Raw genomic sequence first — 6,000 nt, 5'->3', positions numbered from 1 at the left:
TTCGTGTGTGCAGCTCGGGTTACGTTTGAGCATTCGTCGAGGTGAAACCAGAGGGGTAGACGGGATCTTCAGTAATGGATGGCCTCTGTGTGTGTGTCTCATATTGCATTTGAGCGTTTGCAGGGGTAAAACCAGGGGGGTAAAGGGAATCTCCATTATTATTTCCCATATCGGCCATAGGGCCCTTTTCTTTGTCCGGCCTACTAGTCAGTAGTCGGGTTAGCTCTTACATCAAATTTCTTTGTGATTCTAGCATCTCGTCCCTTATTTCCTGCTGGATTTTAGCTAACTATTCTTGTACTTGTGTTTGCATCTCTTTCTGTATTTGCTCCAGTCTTTCTAGTTTTTTATCCATCGCTTTAGTTTTTCTTCTTGTACCGTAGGGATGTGTATTTGGAAGATTTTTGTAGGTTTTCAGATTACTGAAACATTTTCAATTAATTAGAATCTTTTTATGGCCTTTAATGCATATGATGTAATGTAATGCAAATGGATGAATGCAAAAAAAGGCGTTGATTCTGATTCAATTTCATTAGAACAACTTTGTTAGAAGCAAAATTTATTTACATAGAACGGATAATTATATGTACGACTTTGCCCTAATTCCCAAAACCTTAACTTTTCTAAGAAGCTAAGCTAAGTCTCGGCCTCGATCTAATTCTGACTCGTATTTTAGGCTTAATACATCAGCTTGAACTGCTAAGGTTTGCAAATTATTGGCTATCTCTTTAACTTGAGCCATGGCTTCACCCATGACATAATCTCTATTTCTAATCTGATCTTGAGAGTGGTAAAGTTGTGTTTTGTAATGTTCATTGTTTGCCTCAAGGAGTTCCACCCGAATTTCGCTATCTCGTAGTGCGGTCTCGAGTTCCTCAATTTTCCTTTTTAACTCCTCGATCTGGCTTAATCTGGCCTTCAACTCAGTTACAGAGTTACGACTACGATGCAGATGTAGCTATTTTTCCAATTTGGCTATTCGAGCTTTTAACCTCTTTTTTTCACTTTAGCTTTCCGACAAACTCTTTTTCAAAACATTTTCCCGCACTCGAACATCTTGAAACTTCTTCTCCCAGTGATCGGCTCTAGCCTTTTCTTTTTCAATTTCTTGACGCCACTGATCCGACGTTTTACCCAAACCGGCAGTTCTTATTGACATACGCAGCTTCTTATAATTAGTCTTCAGATTATCCAAGTCCTCTTTATCTTTATTCTTCAATTTCCTTAGCTTCTTAGCCTCTAGCTTGTAGATGTCGACATTTAATCCTAGCCACATATTTTCTTCCTCTAATTGCTCTATCTTCTTTCCCAATTTTGAGCTCTTTTTCTCAAAGTCTTGCTTGATGATTTCTAACTAGGATGGGACTACTTGTAAATGCTCTTCTATCGGTCGGGCATTTTTCTGACTTGGCATTGGGATGTTGTCGTTGACTTTTTTGCTCCACCGCCGATCATACTCGAGGGTCGTCATTGGACCTGCCGTGAATCCTTTCATTCTTCGGGTTTGTTTCCAAGCATTTGACATCTCACAAACTTTTTTCCTATAATTGTTGCCCTTATAAGAGAACTCACATTGAGCTAACCCCTGTGTCGCTGTATGAACTGTCTTGATCAATACTGTCTTAAAACAAGTAGTGGAGCATACCCAACGGCTTCCCATATCCCAAGTAAGGGGACCTAGTCAAAGTCCCCATACCGATATAAAATCTCACCAGGGATCATCCATGGGGCCCTCCACTCGATATCTTCAACTTGTAGATTCTGGACAATCGCCATCTACTTCTCTTCAGAAAGGTCATCCCGTCTTGGCGTACCCACTAATTCTTTCAGTGAGGAGTAGTTCTCAGAGAAAACTCGATAGGAGACCTTTTTTACTCTCCAAAAGTGGCTATGAAACCAAGCCAACAATAACTGAGCACACCATATGAATCTTCCTTCACCTGCCCTCCGACATGCGTTCAAGGATCTGAAAGTTTCTGCTAAAATTTCTAGGATGGGTGTGATCCCTTTATCAAGTCGATCGAAAAGGTCTAAGACCGTTTCATCTACATATCCTAAAGCCTTAGGAAAGACAACCAAACCGTAGATGCTCAGAGCAAAAATGTCAACCCTCTTCTTCATATCCGAATGTGCTAGAATTAAATCCTTTAAGTTCTTCCAAGGAATACATTTACTGTCTCCTTTATGCTTAATTCGACTTGTAACCCACTGTTCGCTCATCCTCGTGATACTCACTAAATTTTTCACGAAAGCCGTGACATTAGTAGCTCTTGAATAGGCTTTGTCGACCTGAATCTTCGGGCAACGAAGTAAAGCTATGTACTCCTCCACAATAGGTACCAAATTGATTCTTCTGAAAGTGAAGCAACTGTAGGCGGGATTCCAAAACTGCACGAGGGCTCGAAACAGATGCTTGTCCACATTTGCATTGAGCAAATAGGGTAGGTCACTGTAATTACAATAAAAGAGTTGTTTGACCTCATCATTTCATTGACTCCATATCTCTTTTAATTCTTCTAGGTCACTTTGAGTCACACCGATGTGAGTGAAATCTCACAATTCTGATTCATATCCTTCGATCAAACTATCACCTTTCTCTTGTTGTGTCGTCTCGGACCAGACTCGGACCGCCGCATTATCCTCCACTCTATCAAGAAACCCCTTTTCCATCCTAAGCTCTTCTACTTAGTAACCGAACAAGAATCAACACCTTTTTATGATGAAATGCCATACAATAATAGCAAAACACAGCAAGCCAGTATTATGTAATAGAACTCAAAGCAAACAGGAAATATCAAGCACCTATTCGGATAATCACTAGGGTCTGGTGTGGTTCTACCTAGGGTAGGCTCTTAGGGTTCATTATATGTGGCTTGGTTCTAGAGTAAGGGTACCCGAACTAGCAGATTCATCGATCCTCACCCATTATAGGCTCATATAGACTGAGTTTAGTTTAGGGGAACACATTTCTCTATGGCTAGACGGAGATGAAAATCTCATGAAGACATTGGTACGGATGTATCCCGAAAGCGATCCGCTATCCTACACGAAGGTGAAAACCTCATGAAGGAATAGTTTCTCACTCCCACTTAAGAGGTGTGACCACAATGGTCATGCAATGCAATGTGCGAAGATATATGCATAAGAAAAACTCGAAGCAATAAAGAAAATAGGAATAAAATAATGAAAACTGTAGGGGAACGGATGAAATGCAATGAAGGGATCAAGTTCAAAATGAATTTTTAAATTTCAACAAAGGACAAAAATCAATCAATTTATGGCTCGACTCTCGAAGTCCCCAGTGGAGTCGTCAAGCTGTTGAAACTATTTTTTTTGAAAACGGGGATCGACTTTATATTTTGAAAAGACAACGAAAATTGGGAGTCGCCACTAATACTTTTTTGTTTAGGTGCGATTGGATCACCAAGAAGTTTGGTCATTTTAATAAAACATTTTGGTTTACTAAAACAACGATTTTGGTCTATGAAATTTGAGAAAACAGGTTCGGGAGTCGGTTACGTACGAGGAAGGATTAGCACCCTCGTAACGCCCAAAATTGGTACCTAATTGATTAATTAATGTCCTAATGTCAAAAATTGAAAAGATTTAAAATAAATTTTGAAATATGATCCCTTTTTACAAATGTTTGGAAAACTTGAAGTGGATATTAAGATTCTCTTGTTTCGAAGAAATACAATATCACATCCAACAGGTAGGACACGACATTTCAAACCTTCGATACCAAAATCGTCTCATAATTTCCAAAATTTATGCATTGAAAATTTATAAAGGATATTCGATTGTTTAGTCAAACGATAAATCAAAACCCAGCACGTAGGGTACAATTTCTTGAAATTTCCAAACGCCAAATATTGCCTTGTTTAAAAATCTCGAATAAAAATGCAATAGTTTGAAACAGTTAAGATTATATTGTTTCAAAGAAATAAAATATCACATCCAGCACGTAGGACACGATATTTTAAACCTTCAATACCAAAATCATCTTATGATTCCCAAAACTTATGCATTGAAATTTTAAAAAGGATATTCGGTTGTTCGGTCAAACGATAAATCGAAACCTAGCACGTAGGGCACGATTTCTCGAAATTTCCAAACGCCAAATATTGCCTTATTTAGAAAATTTATTTTGAAATATAGCGGGCATGACATTTAACAATGAGTGTTATTTTGTTTGAACTAAAATGAAATTTTTCACACACGATATGATTTAAACTAGTTAAAATGAAAGGCAATATAGAGCATGGAATAGTAATACATTAATTAGATGCTGTGTTAATGAAGGTCAATGAAGATACTAACAAAAAATTTCTAAGGCATGCAAAGGCGACATAAAATGAATATTATTTAAATACCAATATCAACAATTAGAGAAAAATGAAATAAATAATACGAATAATTTAAAATAAATGACAAGACAATAAAAAACATTCACCAAATAGTTCAAGAACATACGACATCTTAAGATAACAATCGAAAGATTTGCGATAAATAGTAAAAGAGTTTAAAATAGTTTACATGTAAAGTAATATAACCAAGCAACATATAAGAAATTTAAAATGGAGAATATATATAAAAGGATGGAAATAAATAACATAAAAGTATTTAAAATTAAAATGTATAAACAATTTAAAATAATTAATATAAAAGTTTAAAACAACTAACATGTAAAATAATTTGGATCGCATAATGTATAAACTTAAAATATATAATATGTAAAAGTCCAAAATAATGTAAAAGAGCTTAAAACGAATAATATGTAAAATAATTTAAGGTAATGTATAAAGTAACAAAAAAGACCCTTTAAAAGGACATATATAAGAAGCTTAAAAGAAAATTTTAACATAAATAATATACAAACAGTTTCAATGAAAACATATAAATATAATCCAAAGTAATATATACATATAGGTATATATATATATAAGTTTAAAGTATATAGATGATTTCAAAGTAAATAAGACATAATAGTTTAAAATAAATAATGTAATGATATGTGAAAAGGAAAATTAAAGATAAAGTGATTTGAAATAAATAATATGGAAACTTGATGAATAATAATAACGAAAAAAAAACAAATAAATAAATCAATTAAACAAAGTAAGGATTGAGTTGAAATAACAGTAAAATTCAAGGTATAAATTATAAATAACGGAGAATAGGCTGTCGAGGGTCTAAATGAAATATGCTGAAACAAATGAGGGACCTGGGTTGTAAATAACCCTTTTTAGGGAAACACACGGATCCCCCGTAGAGCTGGTCGGGTTGCACGCGGATCGCCTAAAACGGTGTCATTTTGACGCTGGTGATCTAGGTGCTAAACGGCACCGTTTCGTGTCTGTATATAAACCTACAGATTTTTTTTTTTAATTTTTGCTTCATTCTTTGTTTTTTTTTAAAAAAAAATCTGAAAACACCCCCCATTTCATTTATCCTCTACTAGGGTTTGTACCAAACCATCATCGCCGCCACCGTTGATCCACCGTGGGTGGTGGTTGGGGTTGTGCGAAAAGGGGTTTTTTAACCCCAATTTTGAAGCACACGAAGGCCGTATTTCCTTAGCCTTAGAGCTCGAGATCAGAGACCCCGTTTTCCACTTTAAAGTCGGTTTCAACGACAGAGCAGGAACTCCGACGAAGCAACTCCGGGATCACGGTAAGTCTTCTTCTCTCTTCCCCCTTTTATATATTTAAAAAGGAATTTGGAAACCGAAAACAAAAATAAGAAAACAGAAAAAAGATGAGATTCAACCTTTTTTGTTGTTGTTTTTTTGCTTTCTGATTGCTTAAAAAAATGTCCCCAAAATACATTCATCTTTCTGGCTTTTATAGCCGAATAAAAACTTCCTATTCTACTGTTTATTTCACTATTGGTGCTGTTCATGATTTTGTTTATGCTACTATTTCTATTATCCTTGTTTCTATCTCTCTTTCCTCTTTTTGTAAGGCCGGCGCTTAGTTAACGAAAGGGAGAAGGGTTTCT

This window comes from Gossypium arboreum, chromosome 11 (genome assembly GCF_025698485.1).
Source record: "Gossypium arboreum isolate Shixiya-1 chromosome 11, ASM2569848v2, whole genome shotgun sequence".
Taxonomy (NCBI): domain Eukaryota; kingdom Viridiplantae; phylum Streptophyta; class Magnoliopsida; order Malvales; family Malvaceae; genus Gossypium; species Gossypium arboreum.
Note: the sequence above shows the minus strand (reverse complement) of the source record.